This window comes from Colossoma macropomum, unplaced genomic scaffold, assembly GCF_904425465.1.
Source record: "Colossoma macropomum unplaced genomic scaffold, Colossoma_macropomum, whole genome shotgun sequence".
Taxonomy (NCBI): Eukaryota; Metazoa; Chordata; class Actinopteri; order Characiformes; family Serrasalmidae; genus Colossoma; species Colossoma macropomum.
This window is the reverse complement of record NW_023494788.1, coordinates 16,873,636-16,898,706: the sequence shown is the minus strand read 5'-3', so window position 1 is coordinate 16,898,706 and position 25,071 is coordinate 16,873,636. Positions and strand designations below refer to the sequence as shown.

The 25,071-nt window shown below is 41.3% G+C and overlaps 1 protein-coding gene across 1 annotated transcript in view; it reads right to left on the bottom strand.

The window, feature by feature from the left end:
* tenm2 (teneurin transmembrane protein 2) overlaps window positions 1–23,619 on the bottom strand; it is a 361,481-nt gene extending 337,862 nt beyond the window's left edge. Inside the window, exon 1 of the mRNA XM_036568644.1 lies at window positions 23,528–23,619. The gene's annotated coding sequence lies outside the window, so the exon portion shown is untranslated. The remainder of the gene's footprint in view (window positions 1–23,527) is intronic.
* Window positions 23,620–25,071: the final 1,452 nt, after the last annotated feature.

Here is a 25,071-nt window from a genome sequence, read left to right as displayed (position 1 = left end):
AAACTCATTATAGGAACAGTGGGGAAGGATAGCACCGCCTCAGGGACTTATAATCTTACCTACACTGCGGACCACGGGTCTGTTCTGAGCTGGAGAGTGGCCTATGCTCTGCTGAGCACCCTTGGTGATCGTTCACTTACAATGTGGCCAGCAATATGCGCGGTGTTTGAAGAGATATTGTAGGGACGGGCCAGGGGAGGGGAGCAGTGAATGAAAGGTAAATTTGAATGAAAGACAAGAAGAGCAAACAGGACGCAGAGAACAAAAGTGGCTGGGAGGAGCGCTGCTACTTGAGGCATAAACTCAACGGGAGAGAAAGAGAGAGAGGTCGAGAGACACCAGGTGTTTTATAATCCGTTGGGGCAGTAGCAGTAAGGGAACAGGAGGAGACAACATCTCTGTGTTGTGTTGTGTAGCCTGAGGCTGTGGGATGATTCTGCGTGTGTTGCTAGGCATGTGTGTGTGTATGCACATTTCAGCACACACACAGTCAAAGGGGCCGCGGGATGTCCTGCGGTGACAGCTCCTCCTCTGTGGGACACCTTTCACATCAGATGTTTACACTCAGGTGACCAAAACCCCCAGAGAGAAAGCAGCCCTAGTCAGCAAGGCTGATCCAGCGGGATAGACTAGCTCCACATAAGAAAATCCCCTGCCTGCTTTATTCATAAGCCCAGCACTTTTCAACCACACACTGCCTTCATAATTGATACCACCTCTGTGCCACAGCTTGGCCACCTCTCCACAAAGAGATGCTGTGTGTTAAATCTGCCTCCCTCGTCCAGCAGCAGCTAAACACTCCACACTAACGCCGGCCGAGCGGCAAGCCCGCTCTCAGGACCAGAGCCAAAAGCTGCCAAACACACTCGACCTGAGCTTTAGATGTCCCAATTTAGCTATTTTCACCTCTGTTTGCAAAGTAGACTGTGCATCAAGACCAGGCCAGCTGCTCCAGAGATATCCATAATGGAATTTGCAGAATAATTGTGTGAGTAACCACGACAGAGATGCACTGAGAGAAAAAGAATGAAGGTCAAGAATACAGCCATATTTTAATTGGCTTTTATGCCTACTGCCAAGCCCCTGAAGACATATAAAAGATGTTGCAGGTCCTTTCAGGAAGTTCACTTTATGTAAAAGAGCATCTCCAATGCCTTTGTAAAATGCTGTTGTTCTCACTTGCCACACTTCTTAAAGTCACAATACACACACATATATATATATATATATATATATATATATATATATATTGCATTGAAGATGCTCTTTTACATAAAGAAAACTTCCTTTTATATATATATATATATATATATATATATATATATATATATATATATATATATATATATACACTAGTTTTTCATTACTTCTCTTTACAGTAAAAAGATTTTTGTGTTTTATAAAATTATTCTCATGCAAAAGTTTGGGTCTGGATTTATTTTGCTTGTTTTTGTTATTCTAATTATGATGATTTTTGTGTTCAAATACAACAATTCAGCCTGTACTGCTGTCATACAGTTAAATAAGTAGTGTCTCCTACTGGGTTCTCTAGTGAGAGAATCATCAGGAGATCTGGTGATGCTGCATCCAAAAAAGTTGGTAATTATCAGCAATAAAATCTAGCAATATAAATAATCAAAAATGAACAAGCAAGTCTTCAAAAGTACCTCAAAGGGCACATATACTCTTAAAAATAAAGGTTCCTCAACAGTTCTTGGCTTAGGTGTACTGTTCCTTTAAATTATGTGGACGCTTTTTACATTTTTTTAAAAATCTCATTAACAAAAATACTTCTAAAGAACCATCCAGGGAACCAAAAGTGGTTCTTTCATTCGGTCATTTCACCCTTGCTGGAACCTTTATTTGTAAAATTGTTAAAAAAAGGGATTCAGTATGAATGAACTTAAATGAACGTTGCATCTACAGTGTTGAATTTAAAGCCTAGCAGACTATTGTAGTAAGAGTAAGAAAGATAGGTTAGCTAGCTAGTGCTAGCAACAATACTAAACTCGTGACATCAGAAAATAATCAGACAAAGTAGTTCATTTTGAACTTCCCTTGGCTGCTGTGTGAATTAGGCTAATTGTGACGTACTCTACTGACTTGTTCATGCAATAGCAAACATCCCTCCAAACCCGAGAAGAGTTGACCTTTACCAGGGGCTTTCCGTATTCATATACAGCATGGGCTAGGTGTACCAACCACTCACACACACTCGTATGCCCACAGGGTGTGAGAAGATGAATAGGGTATACGTGTCAAACTTGGGCTTGATTCATTCATTGATTATACGTCTCGGTCAGAGGGCAGACATGTGGGCAACCTCTATGCATGTGTCTGCTCACTAATACATACAAGCCTTTTGATTAGTGAACAACTTCAGCATTAGGACATGCATGTCAAAGAGCTTGCTCATCATTCTGCCACGTAGAACCTGAAAGGAAAGTGCCACCTCCAGCCACTGAAATGGGTAAGACGCTCATTGCGGGAACGGAAGGGGACCATATATTCACTTTCATTACAACTGTTGAGGCTCGACTCCCAGTGTTCTCCTGATTGTAAAAGGGTAGAGCAGGTGCTCTGAGGGGAATTCAAATAACAATACCCTCAATATGTAACACTCGGGAAAATCAAAGACCCAGTCAGACAGCTACAGAAGGGCTCCAGTTAAAATGGTACCAGAATGGATATAATTAGGCACCCCGCGTACAGGTGACAAAGGAAGTTGGGCACTGCCTCAGGGAGTCCTGTTTGACTGACACATTCCTCATATTTAAGGGTTAGCTATATATTATGAGATCTTCTCTGAAACAGGCAAAAGAGCTCATTTTGGAAGACTTCATTTAAGCTGCATTCAGGGAGCAACTCCAACATCAACCAATAAATCATCATTTTAATCAGAAAGAAACCTTCCCAGCACACTGCTGACATCACATCAAACCCAGAGGAGCGTGACGCCCCCCCCTTCCGGCACATACACACACACACACAAGTCTTGACGTGAAATTCCAGCAGGCTGAAGATTGTCTGCTTAACCTTGCGGGAGTCATAAGTGGCATTGATATGCAGGGAAAATATGAGGAGACTGGGGCTGCTTAAACAAAGCAGCACTATGCATTTGTAATGAGTTTTTCACGTCCGGGTCTTTGCACAGTTCAAAAAGCTAACAGTTTCTTGCTCGAGTGGTGAGGAGTGCATGCCTGTTGGGTGTTCATGCGCTTTGTTGAGCGAGAAACAAAAGAGCTGGGCCTTGTGCTCAGTGGGTTCAGTACATATTTTATGTCAAGAGCACTCTTCAGTGCAAATTGGAAACACACATTGCCACAAAAAGCACACACAAACACACATACGCGCACACGCTGCTGATGCATGCTGGCTAGCCTTTCTCACCTCCAGTAAGTAGTCAGTGGAGCATACAGCTCACGCTGCAGAAAGCCTAGCGTAAGCGCCCGCATTACTGAAATCACTTTAAAACATCTCAACGCACTACGCAGGGGCGTCCTGAAAGAGCTGACTACATTACACTGTAGCCCAATCCAATCCAGCCTCTGTATTCTGCAGTGGCTCTAAGGAGCTTTGCCATGCATGCTGAGGCAGTGCGATATAGGCTGTAGTGATGCGCAGGGAAAGAAAAAAACATCCATGCAGACATATAATCCCATGATCCGATTGGATGTGGGGTGATATAATGAAGACAAAAAACATGCTCCATCCAAATGAAATAGTTTTTGACTTAAGGGAGCCCGGTGGTGTTGTGTGAAGCTTCTGTTTTTAAATAAAATTGCAGCTCAGCCTAGTAAATTAATTATGTTAGACCAAATGCAGCCCAATTCAGCAGAGGATTTAGTTGTAATAAAGGATTTGCAGCATAAAGATCCTGGTATTTAATCCTACAATCAAAATCGTTGTGTTCTGTCGCTGAAAGGGGGGAACAAGAGTCCTCTGCGATGTCAAATAAGCACAAATAAACAATCAGAGACATAAACAAGCAGACACACACAAGGTCCCTGTGAAGGGCTGGTGGGCAGGTCCCGTCTACTATAAATCTTGCTTGCCTTTTTAGTTATAACTACAATAAGGCTGACATAATTACTCAATTAAACACAATTACTCAATTAATTACATAGATTATAAATGACTGATAAATCAGCAATGATCAATTGCCTGTTTGCATGATAATGCTTATTTTCAACTCTCTTACTGGTCTCCTTTACAGTAAGAATCAGGGCCTAGCAGACACATCCATTTATATATATATATATATATATATATATATATATATCCCCCCCCTCACCAAAAAAAAAACATATGAGTTTCACCATATGAGTTTGAAAACATATTTAGAAATATATTTAGACTCAGACCGGCATTACTGAAGTGATAAACACATCAAAACATGTTTCAAACAACACCAACAAGAAAATTATTCACAATCTCACTTTATTATTCTTAAGCTTTTCGCAAAGATAAAGTTCACATATGTTTTGGTTTAGTCCTAAAAAGCCTACTGCAGGGATTTTTTGTTCCAGTTTATTGTTGGAATATTCACCAAAGCACCAAACGGAAACTGTATCTGGCTTGTGTGTGTGCTGTGTCTTCCTGTGGTTAATAGCAGTAAACAACAGCAGAGCACCTTATGTCAATCCTGCCTTCCAGCCAGCGCAGAGGGCAATGCTGTATTTACCATAAAGCACCACTGCCAGCTTGACATGAAACTCATATTTCTCATTCTTAAACAACCCTCTCCCCCCTGGCTGTAGCTTCACACCTCCTTTATCTCAATTTCATAGGCAGATGCCTTTAAGTATCCCATGGCCACTGATGGCATTGGTTCTATATCAAAGGCTTAATGAAATATTAACTACAGTCTTCCGTTCATGGACATTCTGCTAATTCACTGGAATCAGAGATCAGCATGACTTACTTAACAGATGCACATAAAAATAAGTAACCAGACTAAGCCTGAGAGGGGGAAGGGGTTGTTCATGTTTTTTGGTTCAGGAGTAACTTCTGTTTTATTATGCAGCAATGGTATAGGAGGAGGAGGGGGTACAACCTCAGGCCGGTAGCAACAGTTGGGAGTCTCTGAGGCCTTTGCAAGTGGAGCAAAGTACCAATGTGATTGCACCACAGGTTTGATTTTAGCTTTGTCACTCACTCGACTTTTGCTCTGTCAGACGTTAGTTTTCATCGTCTAAACTTGTGTCAGCAGAGCCCCAGTTGGTCAGAACGGAGCCTGTACTGTGGAGACTGCACTGTTTGTCTTTGCAGCCTGCTCACTTAGCTAATGTTAAGTATTTTTGGTGGGGAGATGAGGGGCATTGGTGATAAACTGCAAATCCTGGCAGCTACATTGCTTTTTTATTGTGGTAGGAAAACAGCCATACCGTCATAGCCCTAATTACATATGTAGGGTTTCGTTCTAGAACACACTGTAAAAGAATTTTCTTTTTTTCATATTGTTTTTGGGAATGGCCTTTATGCAATTTTATGAGTGACATCACCTTTATTAGAAAAAACTAAAATGTTTTTTCCATTATACATCAGCTGTTTTTCTTTTCAAAAACACTTTATATCCAAAACTGTTATAAATGGATGTGCAACATTTCGGAATGAAACTCTTCAGATTAATGATATATATACACACAACCGTGCATTGTTATTTAAAAATTATTATTTTAAAAAGTTATTGTATGTTGAGGACAGAGTGAATACTGAGGGAGTTGGCTGATTGACTTGAGTGAAGTAGACAATCTCACTAAGCTCTCCCAATTGGCTCTTACCCAAGCAGCACTGAGGCTGATTGACGGCACCATTAGCTGCCGTACGAGTCAAGGTCGAAGGTTACATTTAAAGTTTGGAGTAAAGGCTGTCCCTGCTACCTCTTCTGGCTGGCTTCACTTAGCCTCACTCTTTCTGCTAACCCCAGAATGGATTCTAATGCAGAAGCCCTCCGGCACTTTCAACAATGCCACATTTGAGAAAACCGCTATGAGCACGCTCACAAACTGCCAGACACTTTTGTGAAAGCCCTGACCAAATCCTTATGCTAAATATTTGAATGCAGATGAGAAAGAAGTATGTAAAGGCTAGTTGGTTTATTTTCGCTATAAATTAAAAGTCTCTATTGCTTGTTGATTGCTACTCAGCAAATGCTTTTTCTTGTCTATTCTCTGAGTTAAACTTTTTATATTAGTAGCAGGAACTGAAGCTAGAGCCCAGTGAGATCCACTATGGAGGAAGGGCAGGAGGTGGGGGGACTAACCTCAGAGCAGCACACCTGCAGCCATGCTTTGAAGCCGATTTACACAGTGAAGGCCATTGTAGGGCTCCCTCACATGGAGAAATACACAAGGCCCACATCTCTGCCTTACATACCTTGTAAAAAAAGATATATTCTACTCACTTTTAAAAAAAAGTTTGCCTGCCTCAAAACTTTGGAACAATACAAAACAATAAGATAACAAAACAAAAAGAAAAAAATCAGTGTCAATAGTTTTACATTAGTTTGTTAAAAACATAAATAACCTGTCTGTCTAAGTTAAGTTTAAACACCAAGTCATTTTTGCAGTATAGTAAAGAAATTACAATTACTGCTGAAAAAACAGAGATTCTGTCAGAAGTGAGCATTCTTTACCACATTTGTGTAAATTAAAGACGGGACATTTTATTTTTATTTGAACTTGAATGAAAAGTTACTGCTGTATATACAGTCTTGTTTAACAGACAAAAAAAAACTATCTGTAACACTTTTGCCATGCTTTTGTCATTAGGACTGAAACAAATGGAAAAAGTCACAAATGCAGACTCAACCCTGTCTATACAAAACTCAAATAAAACAAATGTGTAATTAAATCTGTACATAACTATATTATCTTAATTGTATCTAAAGAGTATAGCAAAACAAAACTAATTACTATCTTAAGGTTAACAGTCACTGTGTAGTCACATATAGATGCTAAGTGTCTGTTGTTTTATACTGCTATTTACTGCTATTTTAAAATGACAGCACATGCACCCTCCCACCCGTACAAGTGGATGCTGATCATTCTAGGTATGCTTTGCAATCATTTATAATGTATGCAGACAGCAATACTGAATACTGAATGATCAAACAGAAGCATTTACTTGAGACTCGGGCTTTGTTTAGTGATATGAATACACTCACATGTCCGTGTACATCATTGTTAAGAAGAATGATTTTCTCCATCTCTGCCAAAGCAAAGAGCCTTTCAGTCACGCAGCCTGAAGTCATCTAGGGGTTTGGTCTCATTCACTGACGAGTCCAGTGATTACTGCTTATCTTCCTGACCGTTCATTCTTTCCCTCCCTTTCACAGTCTTTTTTGCTCTCTCTCTCCATTATTCTACAGGATCTAAAGATGGACTACTGAGTGAAAAGATGACCTTGGGGTCAAACACTGCAATACAGCTTGACATGCAATCAACATTAGTGTATATTTAGCTATTTATCAATTTTTAAAAGAGTCTGACATTAAAATATTTATATGCAGTCCAATGAAATCTTTTTTTTCCTGAACAGTCCTCTACAATCACTAATCACTGTCAAATTACACTGCAACATATTGTAAACATTTATAAATTCTGTGTATGTGGAACAGCTCACAGAGAAACCATCCTCTGTATTAAAGCTGTCTCGTTCTAAAGAATCTTTTGAAAAATGTACACTATATCTGCTTAGAAATCTGCTTAGCTTAGAAATTAACAGCAAAAGAGTTTCTGCCAGGCCTATGTCCTGCTCTGAGACCTACTACTGCATCTCTCCAGGCCAGGCAAAAATACATACACTGCAGAGCCACACACTAATGCAGGCCAGCAGACTCGACAGTGTGAGGCTGGGCACGTTCCTCGGCGATTCGATCTGATCTGATCCGATCTGATCTGACGGCCGCTGTAGCCCTCCTGCTTCTCCTCTCATCCCCCTGACAGCTTCAGCGAAGGAGGCTAGCACAGATCACACACACATACACACACACATAGACTGAATGACCTGCTGGCCTACTAAGCCAGCAACATATGAATGACGAGAAGAATAGCAAGCCAGACATAAAAACATCCCTTGAACTTAGAATAGGCAGCAATAGACAGCAAAGAAGAGTAAGACAGGTGAATATCTAAATCAGCACAATATAAAGGGAAACAGATATTTTAAGTGAGTAGGGGTAACACTAAGCAGTACTACTTGCTCTAAAAGGTGAGAGTAATGCATTCAAATAAGTCAGATAAGGAACCGAATATAAAGTGCAAAGTGTAATGATATTATATATAGCAGGGCGTAAAGTACAGGCTGCCTGACCCTGAACTGACACCAAAGGCGGTCTTGTTAATCTGACAAATCCCACAAGTCTTACCATCCACCAGCATGTTCCATCTCTCTCTCTCTCCCTCTCTCACACACACACATGCACACACACTTTATAGAAGGAAAAAATCATTACAGGATCATACAGGACCTGTATCATTACAGAAATGAGTTTGGTGTCCAAATGTTCCTTCTTTGGTTTAGCACTAGAGCTATGAGGCTAACACTGCATACAAAGTCAATAAATAATAGTAAATACATCTCCAAAACTTCCCTCAACTTACCTAAACCATGTGCTTAATTAAGAAGCTCACACTTGTTGATGATTTCCTGTATGACCTGAACGAGCAGTATACATCATCATATGCCTGGGTAGAACTTGATGACTTCCTAAAGAATGTAGCATGTGTACTGGGACAGGCTGTGTGTACATTTAGCAAAGCCTCCTGCCCCAGTGAGACCTGGAGTAATCTATCACTAAGAGAGACCCGCAGGATTATCAATACATCACATTAGATCAGTTTATCCCAGGCTTTACCCGTGTACTAGAGCTTTACTGAGCAAAGGACTGACTTCAGAGTCTGGCTGCACTCATCCCATCACTGGCCTTTCTCATAATTCTCCTGACATAGGGGACATACATATCTGAATGTTAAACTAAATTACAGGACAATGAAACACAGTGGTGACAATAAACAAATTACTGTGCAAACACATGCATTTCAGTGTAAATTCACAAAGAAAACTTTCCTACGTGAAGTTCATGCGTGTCATATTGGTTTTGTTCAGGAATATGCCAGGCTTCATTTATCAAAAGTGGAGCTGAAAAAGCATAGCACAAAACGTGGAGTGGGATTTATCAAAGGTGTGGAAAGCACTGATTGGAGTGTAAATGGCCTCGTCTGTTGATAAATTTCAGCTGGGTGTAAAGTGGCAAGGGCACGCACACAGTGATGAATTACCATATTCCCGCCCTTTTACTTCCATTTATGGTTTAAAAAAATGTATTAAGATGCACAGGTAAGAATGGAGCCACGTTACAGAAACAAAGAGCGAGAAAAATTGTTTATGTGAGAGACAAATTGAAGATTTTCAGGTTTTATAATGAAGTTAAATGGCTTAAATTCAATTGCAAAAAAACTTTACTTTCATAGGCAAAAGTGGTTTTATTTTTGTATCAATGCACAACCTCAACTTATCTTTATATTCCATAGAGTAATCAAATAAACTGTATGTGATTTATGCCTTGTGGGATCTACTGAAACATCTAATTCATAAGTTTGGTGGAGATAACTGCATTCAAATGCAAATGTGGCCTGCACAAAATGCATTTCATGGAAATATAATAGGGCTACTATTTTATTTCAGTTTTACTTGCTTGTAGGCTATTTATTTTAGGCAACTTATGCAGAATATTTATTTAGCCCACGCACTGCAGTACAGCATTTGTATTCAAACTATGCCACACCAAAACCTTGCATCAGCACAGTCTCTGAAATAGAACCACTTTTCATTGTCAGTATTTAGATCACTCAACAGCACCCGATCCAGCCTGACACAGTTCAACAAGGTCATTATTGAAATACAGAGAAATATTGAATTATCTTTCATCATTGTCCCGTTCTGCTCTGCAATAATTCAACTAACAAACACACACGCAATCCTATCACCTACATGACAGCAGAGTTTAAATTAGAAAACTAAGAGAAACTAAATTTAAAAAAAAAACAAACAACAATTACTGATATGACCTTGTGGTGTAAATGTGGAAAATCAAACTAATCTAAATCTTTCAGGAGAGTTCTACAGTTCATGATTTCCATGTGGCCTCTTAGGAACAGATAAGTGATGTTGCTAAGAGGCAATCATAACCATACACATAAATAGACTCTCTATTTCTGTCCACATAAGTGTAATTAAGAGGTGTTAGTTTTATAGGACTCACAGGTGTCATGATGTACAGAAGACAGAAAATTCATTTTACATGTTCATCTGCTAGCAGGCAAGTTTCTCTTGCATGTGCGAAACTAAAAACGAGCAAGTAACATATAAAAAATGTTGGAATGAATGCTGTCAGATTCCAAAACAATTGAGCTAGAACTCCTACATACTCATCATACACTGGATCAGTAGAGGGTTATAATGTATAGACTGTAGTCCGGACAAAGACTAAACGTACAGAGGTCGAATTGATTCCCTTGGACTGCATTAAAACACAATTAACAGTAAAGTGCATTAACAATAGCTCCAATTTGATCCTGTATAGATTAGCAGCAATTCATAATTCATTAACCTTGGGTGACTTAACTGCATGGATTAATTTTTAATTTCACTTCAGAGCCCTGACAGAGCGATGGTGAGGTCAGCTTCGTGATGTGTCACGACATCACACTGGCCGAGGACGGAAATCCACAATGACACTTTATGGTGTGAAAAGCACGTAATAGAGGAATGCGAAATGTTGCTGTTTCAAACTGTTTCAGCCACAGAGACAAGTATATCTGACAGCATGACCATTTAAATTGGTAAAAGAATGCCCATACTGTGAGTGGGATCAAGGCCAGATTAAAGTCTTGAAGCTGCCTGCAGAATGGGACAGACTAGACGGCTATAATGATAGAGGACAAAGCGAGAATGAAAGATTTGGCCTGCTACAATTGTGTGGCTCTGCCGGGTAAGGGACAGAAAATGCCTGGAAGCAGCGGATCAATACAGACACTAAACCCAGTCTGGCCCAAGTCTGGCCATACACACACACACTGGAAGTAGTGTGGCCAGAGAGTAGAATGGCCAGAACAAACACACAGGCTTATTTCATATGCAATGAATCTACAGAGAGATAGATGACCTGCTATATACGTGACACAAAGCATTCAGCAAAAAAGCACCATTGTCAGCGAATATTGAAATCGATCGGCATGAAAATTCAATAGGACCTGTTCAGAAATAGCCATTTTGCAAGCAGACAAGCAGCCCAAGCTTTAAATGGAGTCTACTGGCCCATCCATTTTAATACTATACCTACACATCCATATATTGAATCAACATATGATCGCGCTGCTCACCGTTTCAATCCCAAACAAGCAGATCTAAATCTTGATTTAGAACAATCAAAGGAGTTATACACACATGAAAGCAAACAGAAACACACACATACACGCACCCTGACCCACTGTGGAAAGACTTAAGACAGGCCGCACCTGTTCATTTAATTCAAATCCAGGGTATTAAACACTTTACAAACAAGTAGACGTATTTACATACAGACATACAAATACACATACACAGACATACAGTGTAATGCTGTGTTAGAAATGCTTTGATGGAAGGCCTGTGGAGGAAACAAAAACTTTCAGACAGACAAATGAACAGTTGCATGCTGAGCTCCTCTAGAATGTTGCATTCTGTAAACACTAGTACAGTCTTAGAGCAGATCAGATTATAATAAGAGAAGGCATGTAATCTATTCACTCCCTGACAGCCTGATCAAGTTGGGTTAGAATGACACCACAGATGTGGGATTAGATTATGTCTTTTCCATCTGAAATCCCTAAATTTGCTGATGGAGGCAAGCTTCATCACATAAAGAGGAGGAGCTGGGTGGGAATTCAGCTTAGGAATGGAGTAAAAACCTGGGAAACTGGCATTTTATCCAATGGATTTAGATCTAATCCCAAGACAAATTTAGCCTGAAATACCTGGGGATGCACCGATATGGGAGGGGCCAATGCCAATATTTTACATTTACATATCTGCCAGTGCCGATACATAAACATTAATACAATGAAGAAAAACGAAATACATCTACCTGGATTAACATTACAGATAATTACAACATTTATTTATATAGGGTTACAAATACAGTAATAAGAAAAAAATGCAGACATTTTCACACAAAAGCCCAGCATCACTGTTCTGCTCTTCTAAAGTACAATAAATGCACTTTTGACTTGAAATAGCTAAACATCTGTCCAATGCAAACCGTTTTTCAAAACAATTATCTGCTGATATAGACTGTGTGATGTCATGTTAGATGTGTATTTCTCACTGTGGTGTAGTAGAGTGTTTCAGTAGTTTGAGCAAGATAGCCTACTTTTAGATTCTCACCTCAAGTGAAGCACTTCAATTAAAAATAGAATATTTTAAAGTAGTTTTAAAGAAAAAAAGATGACTGGTATTGGCATCGGCTGATATTAAAGTTTTGAGTATCAGTATTGGTATAGGAAAGAAAACAAAGTATTGGGCCATCTCAAAAACAGCTGATACACTTATGTGACAGGCTGCTTAGTGAACAAATCACAACACTACTATGAACTGATGGGAGGGTTAGCTGCTAATCAAAGGGGAGTAAACAAGTCCTTTAAACATGCACTTCATTACCTTAAAGATTAATTTAAAAAGACTAACATGCATGTACTGCATGTCACAGTGAGAGATATTTCTGTGTACAAACCACAAACACACACCATAAAACTTTCAAAACTCATCTTCTCTCCTGTATCACAAGCAAAATCCACCAAGCTGAAGATTGTGATGAACAGCAAAAACAAAAAAGACAAAACAAAACTGTTCCCCTATGCTGTCATCAGTGATAATAGAGGCATTAACATTCAACGGTGCTCCTCTGCGTCTCTTTGAAATGCTCTTTACCTTTTTTCAGCACCAAAATCAAACCACCGCATGCTTCCCATATCAATATTTTACAGCCTGCTTAATGTGAATTTAATGATACCAATCTCCTATTTAACATCAGTGTGTTCTGTAATGGAAGACTGGTGGTGGGGGATGATTGGAAGGTGGGAAGGGAGGGTTTGAGGGAGTGGGGAGAGAAGCAACTCCTCTCCTGAAAAAGGTGGAGCTACTGGAAGCCACTGCTGTAATTACCACCCCTCCCACTGCACAAATCAGTCAGCCATGATGTTTAGCAGTATATAGCACATGGGGATAAAGCCCAGGAGGTAGCTAAGGCTGGCTCTTAATGAGCTAATTAGGTTTGTTTAGGCAGCTTTTACACAATTCAGGTAGGGAAAAAGAGGGGAGGGAAAGGACCCCCCTGGAAAGCACAGGAGGAGAGGAGAGGAGAGGAGAGGAGAGGAGAGGAGAAGGAACGGTCAAACAGGTTTATGTGCTTGAACGACAGAATGGAATGAAGTTTCACCATGTTCTGATCTCCAGCATACACCAAAACACACGGACTCACACTCTTAAACACGCACGCCGGATTAACTGTGCGCACAACACCTGGTGCATGCTCATACTGACGCCCATGCATCAACACAAATATAAACAATCACACCTGTTCACAAACTAGAAAAATATATTTGACTAATATGATCTTTCTCCTCTCTCTCTGTCTGTCTGCCTCTCTCTTTCTCCCTCTCTCTCTGAGGCCTTAATGTGATCTACTGCAACAGGAAACTGGCTGACCACAAGACAATCATACATTATAAATGAAGAATTCATGGGAATTGTTAGCTAGTGAGCACATACAAACACACAAACATTGTACAGAACAACAACTCAGACGATTAACCCCTTAAACTGCACTTACTTTTCAATTGTTTTTATTCAGTAACTACTACAAATCTAATATGTAAGTTATGTAGTTACTAGAACAAGAAACTTAAGTGTGATTTCACACACAGGCGCTTAGGGTTTAAGGGGCCACAGGAGCTGAAGAAACAAAGAAAGAAAGAAAAAGAAAGAAAGAGCAAGGGACAGGCAGAAAATAGAAGTAAACGATATCAATGCCATTGATAAACTGTAGAAAATATAAGAAAATTAAGGCTTCATGCTCTACCCACAAGATGTGCAGAGCAAAATAAATAAGCACTCCTTTCACCTCTTTCTGTGTGGGTGGATAGTAAAATGAGAGGAAATCAAAGAGACAAAGTGTCTAGACACAAGCAAACGAGGCAGCACGCTAATATAACCCAAGAATGATTCACATGAATCAAACACCTTTAAAATGTTTATTCTTTCCTGTAATGGGTTTTCAGGTTAGAGAGGCACGGTTGTGCATTTGTATAAAGATGTACAGAGATGCAGCAAAGGCAGAGACTGGCGGTTCAAACAGAAGTCCCAGAGCGAGAGCTTAAAGCCTGGAAGAGATCCGCAGGACCAGCGGGCACTTGTCAACTGTAGCACACAAAAAGGCTGGATGTGGACGAAATAACTTTACTGTAATTAGACTGCTACATATTGAGATATTCTGAGAAATATGAAAAACATATTAATGAATCCACACTGGGACAAAGTTAAAGTATGGCTTTCATTAGCTTGACCAACACTTATGATTGATGCGTCATATGAATATCCTGATTGCTTAAAACAACAGAAACTGCAACATGTTAGGATGCCCAGAGCTAACAATAAAAAACATTTCAGATTAGTTAAAAGGCATATTTCAGCCACCATCATTACAAAGGTGAACACCGTGATAATAAATAATGAATGACATACTGTGCAGCCCTAACTAGGTGTGAGCAATATGGTAAAAATGTAATACTGCAATGATATCTATACAATATGTATGTAGGAATGGTGAGCTCAGGCAGGTCCAAAAACAACGATAGTGACAAAACCACAACGCTGGGACTACAATTAGGAAAACAACAATCTGAGAAATAAACTGGGAAATAAACCAAAAACATTGAAATCAAACTATAAAAGAAACATGACAACAAGAAAACAGAGCAAGACAGAACGACAAGAAACACAGTGCAGGGCAAGCAACAAAGGTTAAAAAAAAGGCATACAGGGTAAATAAACTCTAAACACAGACAAAAAAGTACCTGAGAGTAGTGACGAAAGGGTGGGCTACAGACTAGACACAGGTGGAGAGGATAATACAGGGGCAGATCCAGGGAGGGGACCAAGGGCAGGTACAGAAAATAGCAAAGACAAACAAGAAACCATGGCATATACAAGTAGTTCCAATTAGGTATGTGTTAGTCTAGATACCTGCAAGCATATTGTGATGCAATTTACCACATTAATGATTACGTATCGTTGTATCACTCAGCCCTCGTACACAATAAATTCTGGCAGGATCCTGTACATTCCAGCCAGGCTTGTGTTACACTCTGTTCTGCAAAACACCATATTGAGGCTTTTAACACCTCAAACCCACAGTCCAGTGAAGCAGTGCTGACTCTTGCTCTCATCAAGCCCTGTCTATCTGTGTGTGTGTATGAGGAGGAATCATTGTGGAAGTGTTTCAGAAGCTCCACAGTAAAGCCATTGGAACGGAGTCCTTCAGATTCTCAGCGACGCGCCATCACTTGTGTTCATGTTCACAACAAGGAGGTTTGTAATAATGTGTATTTCTCTCTTAGGATCTATTTCTCTCTAAGGACTTTACTTACATAAATACATAGGTGAAGCATGTCTTTCACAGTCCTTGGATTCATTTCATCTATGTCAGTGGTGTGTGTGTGTCTGTGTGTGTGTTTCGGGGGAGGGAAGCAGAGGTTAAACTCGTACTCCTGAAGTGTTCCCAGCAGAGATTAATCATTTTGTGCTGGAATGCAGCATCACAGCCATAAATCATCAGAGCTGACCTCTCTCTCTGTCTTCCTCTCCATGTCCTTCTCTCCCTCTCTTTCTCTCTTTCTTTCTCTCTCTTTCTCTCTCTCATCTTTCCCCTTCACCCTCTTCCTCTCATGCATGCAACCTCTCAGAGACAGTTGGGAACAGCAAGTGTAGAGACAGAGCAAACTAAACTGTGGCTCTCTTCACTGAAGTACATCTCAAGTACATTTCAACTAAACGTACAGTATATTTTCCCAGGTTAAACAGACTTTAATTCCCCATCCTTCTCCACAGTCTATTATCTGTAAATGACAGCACACTTAAACCTAATCAAATGTTCAGCTACTTCCGTGTGGAGATCTGACCTCACTTCAGATAATCTCTGCTGTATATTATGACCTAGTTTATCGAACATTACTGTCTTTCAAAGGAAAAGGAAAAACACTGTTAATATGTGAGAGGGCTTAAGTCTTCTCTATGGAGCAAGAGTATCACAGTGTACTTAACTACCTTTATAAAAAACCTCCTGAGATGTTATGTGATCCCAACCTCTACCTAAAGGGCAAAACCTGGACTCAACACTTACAAAAACAAACACACTGTGGGTTCTGGATGGTGTGCCAATTTTTATTCCAGTTTCATTTTATTACAATTATCATTATTTGTATCCATTTGTTCTGTATTTTTTTCCATCTTATTCACTTTATAGCTCCATGCCTATATTCCAATGTATGTATTTTAATACTTTTTCAATACTATGTCTAAAGCTCCTCTTATTTTCTGTCCGACTTCCTAAAAATTTCTGTCTCTACCTTCTGTTTCCTGCACCCCACTACCTCCCCGTTCCTTAGTCATATCTCTGTTCATCAAAGATATTCTGGCCTTCTAGCTTGAATTAGAAGCCACCCAAAATTCCAGCCCCATTTCTAAGTTTTCTCTCCTTCTACAGTCACACACAATCTCTTCTCATATTACAACCATATGCTAAAGATATAGCTGAAACTCACAAAATGGCAATAAAGAACATGAACTCTTGAACCTGAACACCTAAAAAAACCACTGTGTTACCACTCTGTGCTCTATTCTAGCAGACAGTGTCTGTCCGCCCCAGCAAAGATCTCAGTGATGGGGCATTTAGGGCAGTGAGCTAAAGCTCTCCCTCGGCTGCCAAGTAGATGTGTTTAATAGCAGCTGCCCACTCCCTTCCCTTCCCCTCTCCAGCAGAAACACCAAAAAACTGCAAGTGTAATCCAAGGTGAAGTGCCAGGCCCCAAGCACTGCAATTACCGCCAAGTCCTCTGCTGAGCCTGTGGATCCTACCGCAAGGACAGGTGAACGGTGGGAGGATGCTAAAGCAGAACACGCACTCACACAATAGACTAGGAGATAAAGAGAGGGAGATTTGGCCAAAAACAGACTCTATACCTTTGCCAAAATATTATTATACCTTCTGCAGCTGTGCATGTGGGGTATAGGTTAAAAACATTTATAGTTTAATTACTGTAATCAGTTACAGACTTTTTGTTTTTCATAGGACGCCACACAGGTGACTTGGATATAAAGCTTCTCTGAGACCATTTATAACTCCTCAACTGTTTCAATATTTGATGCACAAACACGCGCTCACTTTTCTGAATTAATTTTCAAACGTTTGAAAATAAAAAGCCTGGTGCCTATAGTCTACTACTATTTAAATAGCTGTTCCAGTCACGTTTGTGTACTCAGTGTATTTTTAAAAATAATCATAAATGAATCATAAATAATTAAATTGTGGAGAAATGTGAGATTTGATCGTAAAGAATCATAATAGAATCAAACTGGCATGACGTCAGAAATTTACAAACCTAATAAATAAAATTTAATTGAACTGAATTGAATTAATTTGGGCGTAAAGTGTCTCTGCAAGAGGACACACATTGCTGGGAATGGTGCAGTGATGGGGTTTTTGGGAAGCCCTGCTGTAACTCAGTACGCAGCCATGGCCATCAGGGAGGGGAAAAGTGGGGCGGGCTGGTGACGGATGCCTGTGAGGCTGTTCCTCTGCGATGCAGGGTGAAGATAGACTGCTGGGCCATGGCCAGCCCGGCATCGAGTTTACCCTCGCAATAAGACTCCATCAATCAGGGACTCCCTCTTTCCTTGCTCTAAACACACACACATATACACACGTAAACATACTTGTACACACAACGGCCCAGATCTGAAAGGTCAGCGTGATCGCCTGACTCTCCTAATCAGTGTGAGGGCCTGTTAAAGCTTACTGCTCCCTTGTGGCAGGGTATGCTGGTCTCCATTCCGTCACAGTGTAATACGGACCTGTCTCTGTTCTGAAGGCTGGCCAGGTGAGTGCCTGATGGGGCTTTGCGGTGCTTAGTGCAGGGAAAAGTGTGGAAAGGCAGGCTGTGAGAGTGGCTGGATTATGTAGTGCTTAAGACTAAGGCATCTAGGTCTTTGGTTTGACACCTTGACCTAGTTACCGGGAATCAACAGTAAAGCTGAGCTATAGAGTTACACTGTGGGATGTCAAGTAGAGTTAGTGAATCAGCTAGTTATGGCTGCGGTACGGAAGTGGACTACTTAGTAGCTGTGAAATGATCATTGTCCTGCTCTAAAAATGCGAAATGGAGGAGATTCCGGGTGAGCAGCTGTCTATGAGCAAACACTTCGAACGTCTGGAATCACCTTTTTTTATTATTTAAAGCTTTTTCTTAGGACCTCTCAAGAACACATTCACGAAAAACTTAGGAAGATGGTGAATAAGGCCCATCGTTCTTAACTTTTAATGTAAGTTAGATCACTAGATTTTACTCCACATATAATACCCTTTGTTCCACAGTCCACACAGTTTATATATGGAAACTAAGCTGCAAAAACAAACCATAACTTTTACATATATCTACCTATTCAGCCTGCAGCAGTTTAGCCCCACACATTTATAAAGAGTCTTTCAGCCTGGACTGCTTTTGGGACGAGGTGCTACACGGCAGCCGATGAGAACAGCTCTTGTTCACAGATGCCGGTCTTGAAGGCACAGTAACAAAAAATCCTGTTTAATTCTAAGGGATAAAAAGAGGCTTTTTTTTGGCATATAAAGCCACTCAGATGTCATTAGTGGACCGCTGGGGATAAAATAAAATACAAGAATCATGTAGGACATGGGCCTTTACACAAGAGTACTGTTTAGAACAAGATGTGTGATGCAAAAGATTTCCAAATAACAAAAATGATTAATATGACATTCTGAACGGTAGTGTATGAGGCTGCAGATGCACTGAGGTTATTGTCCAACACCCCCACACAAGCAACACAGTAATCTCCCAATCTGCTGAGGGCTGGAATCAGCACCTGCATCTGTCAAAGAGCACAGGAGGGTAGAGGCCATACTCCCAAGGTGCCAACACACAGGCTGTCAGATTCTGCCTCGCTCTCTCTCACATACACAAACACAAAAACACCTCAGCATTCCGTGACCTGCCACAGCATGCATGTGAGGAAAGAGAGGTGACACATTGATACTGGCAGCTCGTACCAAGCCTACGGCCACCAGGTCCACACCACTGCCCGCCGTAGCACACATGAAATCACACAAAAAGCATCCATCGTTCAACATTCATTATCACATCCCAACACAACCCCTTTCTTGTATTCGGTCACTACTCCTCGTCCCTTCACCTACCCACAACACACACGCCAAGGACCCCACACCCCTCGGCTATCATATCTCCCTGTTCTCCTTCACACGCGGCTGGTGTGGATGAAGGACGTGGGGGCTGGAACGGGAGTGGGATAATGATGCAGCTGTTCTGCATGCTGCAAATGGACGCCTGCTCCAGTAGCTGCAGCTCCGGGCCTGTGCACACCGGCCAGAATTTTTGCCTAACAATGATAATTTGTTGAATAGGGTCAGGCTTATGTGACAGTAATGAAGATTGATAGCTTCTGTGTGCACCTGCTGGTGCTATTGGGGAGCGTATAAATGTACACACTGCAGGCTGCATGTGCACAGGTACAGAACTGCCTACTCGCACTCAAACACACACACACACATACACATACGAATGCATGAGCACATCTAAGAGAATGTCCTCCAGTAGCCTTGGAAACAGTGAGTGGTGCACAAACCTAAAACACCGCAACTTAAGAGAGGAATGAAGGGTCGAGCCTCTGTCACGCTTTGATGTGGCTGTTGCTCTGAAATGCATCAAACAAGAGTGGAGGAGGGAAAAGACGTACGCACACATGCATGTTTGTTTTTATACAATGCCAGGACATAAGGTCATTGTCACTGTCGTAACATAACCTTGTACTGCCGAAATGGAAACTACATACACAAATCCTTATTACATTTTATATGTAATAAGGATTTTCTAAGCCTCACCCAAAACCTAACCGTAACCTAACCTTTGTAACAAATAGAAATGATTTTGCTCTTTCAGTTTTAAATGAATAAAACATGTAACTTTCGTTAAAAAGTACTTTACAAAGTCGGACAATTTTGTTGGTCCTGACATTGTAGGTTATCCATCTTTTTCTATGGTTTCTTCAACAAGAACCATACATCTTTCTACATTTTGTCCTCAATATGTACAAAAACAAAAACACACACAAACACATTTTGAGACACAGCTGTGAGAGCAGAGTTGGAGTCTACCCAAAAATAATTTGCTGCATTTACTGGCATGATCATCTCTTACCCAGAGCTTCGATATGCTGCTTAATGTACACACAATGTCTGGGTTCAGTAAAGTTCATGTGAGGACAGCATCTGCTCTTGTTTTTTGGAGATCACTGAGAGAACCAGAGTGTTAGGGCCAGGGATGCCCATGAGACCTTGTGCGAGCTTAAGGGGCTAAGGCCACACACATATACATACACGCAGCAAGCGTCACAAAAGTGTGACCAGCTTGCTCTGCAAAGGCTGGTTGGAGCCCATGAAGTGCCAAGTGGGCCAGGCTGAGGGATTGTGTGTGACATGCACGGCTGTCCAGCACTAAAGCTCCTCCACTGTTGGGGCTGCAGATAACTGTGTATGTGTGTGTGTTCATGTGAGTTATCCAGGCTTGGAGCTGTGCAAATCCACCAACTCGGGCGGCTTTCACACACACATACACACACCTGGTGACGTGGGGCCCAATAACCAGGTTTGGCAGGTGTCAACAGGATTGTGGGCTTATCTGCAGAATCTTCAGTCCCTCAGAGTGTTGCTTGTGTGTGTGTGTGTGTGTGCGTGTGCAAGCCCACAGCCTGTTTATCAGGCTATTTGTCTGTCTGAATCGGTAATGAGCAAAGGAGATGTAACAGATCCTATTGGAGCTTTTTCCACTTATTTATCCAGCATCCATCTGAATATTTACTCTAATTGAAGCATACGATGCGAGCTGGCGCATAAGGGAGGGATCAGGAGGAGGGAGGGAGCAAGTGAGGATGGAGAGATAGAGAACTAAGCAGGGATGAAAGTGTGAGGCCCAGCGGGGAATGACGTCTCTTCATCGGCCTCTCTATCTACTGCCTCCTCCGCGTGGCGCAGCATGCACACAACAGTCGGAGCAGTCAATCAGCGGCTCTAACTCCTGCAGACACGCCACTGAAAAGCAACAGTTTCAAACACAGCCAAAGCAACTTTTTACAGAGAGTAATACAAACAGACACACGAAGACGAAGCTAAACAATCAGCTGGCAAATGCCGTCAAGAACATTTTGTGTACTAAGAGCGATGCAGGAGTTGTAATCCTACAATGAGAAGGAGCAGGAAAGAAAGAGAAGGCATGAGTTTAGAATGCGGCAGCCTCCCAAGCCAGGTTTTTGATTACTACTACAGAGTCTGGTGAGCTCTGTCTGTCAACGTGGAACAACGTACTTTGACAAGAAAGGGCCATTTTACTGCAAACTAACCAACCACAGACTGTTGTTTTAAGGTGATGCATAAGGGCAGGATTCTCAACATGGGCTGACAACAAAAACTGACCCGCACGCAAGGAGTATGCATCAGCAAACATGCGAGGAAATCTCATTTACTTCCTACTAAATGTTTCAAAGACAAATCTTGAATAACTTTCAAAATACGTGGTGCACGAATATCACAAACTTTTTTCAGCCATAAAGATAGCAAAAGTCAGGCTGATAAAAAAAACAATTTGTTCACGTCAGCGCTGAAAACTTGTAAGAATGGAGCTGACAAAATCTTAGTATTTGTGACCAGATTATTCAATTCAAAGTAAGAATGCATGGAAATAAAGAAGGGTTTATAACAAAATGGTAACAGTGAAAAACTGTCCTATGTCTTGGGAGAGAAGAACAACCTGCTTTGTGGCAGCTCTGTGGCATGCTTTGTGGTATGTAGTCAGAAGTGAGAAGACAGAACATCAGCTTATTAAAAAAAAAGTTCCCTCCAGACTTTTCTTTCATTAATCGAATGATCTTGTAAGTTCATTTCCCTTCACTCTCCGAAATAAAGGTACTAAACTGTCACTGGGGCAGTACCCCTCTTGTCACTGGGGTGGTACCCTCAAGGGTACATCTTAGTACTTTTAGTCAAGGAACATAACCGTCCCATAATCCATTGAAATTATATTTTCTAAGTTGTACTGACTCCACACACACCGTCTCGTCTCCAAGCTTAATATTTTATTGTTTTAAAACGTTTTAAAACGTTAGGTTGTGAAAAAGGTACAAATACATACTTTTCATCTGGGAAGAACGTATTTAAAGTACACTATTTGGACCTTAAAACCACTGTTGTCCCTTTGAGGCTTCATTGTTTGTACCCTGATGAACGAAAAATATACCTCCACAGTATAAACACAAACACTATTTATACTGCTATTTTGCTTCCTTCTCTCTCCTATTTGAGTTCAGTTTAATTGCTTTGGCAGTAATGTAACTTGTATCAAGCCACATGCCAGAAGAGCACTGTTGAACTGAACTGTGTGTGTGTGTGTGACTGTGTGTGAGAGAGAGAGACAGACATAGAAAGAGAGAGAGAGAGAGCTGAGAGTAAACACATTACACACTGAGTGTACGCCTGTTGGCCTGTGAGCTGAGAAAAGCTTCCACTCTGAGCAGTTCAGCTGTGTGTTAGAAGCGTCCAGCACAGGCGGACAGTCACCCAGCACCGAGCTCATCTCACACAGGCTGCTCTCTGTGAGCTCCGAGCCTGAAGTGGAGCTAATGGGCTAGCTGCAAAACTGTGGAAAGCAAAAGCAAAAGCAAACTGCAAGAGTGGACATAAAATATAAAGCACAGCTCGCTGCTCTCAGCTACACATGAGCCGAGCGCTGCTGTGAGATGGACCGCTGTGCTAAAGGAGCAGTTAGCGCACATAGACGCTGCTGAAGCCTTTTTGGTGCTATTTACGAGCTTTTTCCTTTAGCAGATACAGCCTAAGCCAATGTCAGTGGTAAAAACACAGCGGCAATGCAGACTCAGTCAGGTATCGGCGATATGCCTACAGGAAGACCCACTAAAACGACCCACAACAAGGATGCTGACACCAAGAGGCAGAGCCAGAGTCATATTTAAGCTTTTAATAGTCTAAATGTTTATACGTCTGTGTGTACACGGGTCGTTTGTTGTGACCTCAGTACGAGCACAAATGTGACCCGTTCTCTCAGGCACTGAGTGTCATTGGTACAGCGAGCCTATACGGAAAAAAGAGACGTGAAAACATTCTTACCTGTACCGGACACCGTAGTTTTCACAGCGCGTTCATTTCCCTCAGGAAACTTTTCTCTCTGTCGGGTATCGCCTTTCCAACGCCGAATCGATCGACAGCTACTTCTTATTTTTTTACCTCAGAAAATTCGAGTGGCGCGAACCAGCGACTCAGTGGAATACGAAGCGCGCGTTGGTGAGGCGGTGAGGCGACGGGACGCGTCCATGCGGGGTTTCCCCCTCCAGTGCTCGACCTGGCGGGTGGAGGTAAAGAAGCCCCCGGGTAAAGGAGTGAGAGTGAAGCAGTGAAGCAGCTCCCGCGTCCGCAGCGCGCAGCCTCTGAGGGGGCAGCTGTGCGCGAGCGCGGCTAAAGCGTGACGGAGCGCGGACGCTACCATTCAGCGAGGAGCACTCACACACAGCCAGAGTCTGTTCACTCATTCAGCTTCAGCACTGCGCAGCAGCTTCTGCACACACTGCTCTAACGTGTGTGTGTGTGTCAAGTATTTAGCTCTTTGTGGGGACCAGAAGTCCCCAGGTTGATGGAAAGAAGGACCACAAGCGTATGCGAACATGCACGTGCGTGCTGCCGCGTGTTTAGCACTGTATGGGGACGAAACATCCCTAAGAATTTACTACTAGGTTTTTTACGGAAAATGTCGTATTTTAAAATACAGCTTTTTAAAGAGTTTTTTTTTTCAGTAACTGTAGGGCTTAAGTGTTCACTAGCATCATTAAGCTTTAGGAGATCCCCACAAAGATAGGAAAACAAACTTTTAAGTCTGTGTTTTCACATTTTAGGTCTCTCAGGTTGATGAAAAGTAGGCACAGTGTTCACACTGTGTCTGCAAGAGTCTGCAAACATGCACACGTGTGTGTGTTGCCGCGTCTTAAACACTATTTGGAGACAAAACATCTCTGGGAATTCATCATTGTGGTCTTTTTAAGAAAAATTTCATTTAAAAAGGCAGCTTTTTAAAGAGTTTCTAGTTCTTGAGGTACCTGTCGGGGTTAAATGTAGAACAGCATTATTTAGCTACAGGAAAACCCCACAAAGATAGGAATACAAACTTTTACATCCGCGTTTTCTATGTTTTTAGAACGTTCAGTGTAATGAAAAGCAGGAACATGTTCACGTTGTGGGGACATTGGACCAGTCTCCATAACCAATAGTGCTTTATTATTATTTTAAAAAGGCCCAAATGATTTCCTAGCACCTGGGAGTTAGGATTAGGATTAAGTGCAACTGTTTGTTTAGCTAGAGGAATTTATTTATTCAGCTAGAGGAATAAAGAAGTCAGCGAGACCCCTCATAGACTAGCATGCAAACTTGTGTGTGTGGCCATGTGTTTAGCTCAGGACCTGATGTCCACATAGTCATGGAAAGATCTTCATATGGCGACATACATGTGTGTATGTGTTTCCATGTATTTATGACTTTAAGGGGAACAGATTTCCCCAGATAATGGAAAGCAGGAACATCTTCACTTTGTGGAGACAGTTAACTAATCTTTTAAAAAAAATGCAGCTTTTCGTTAAAAAAGACCTAGTTTCTGTGGTAAATGT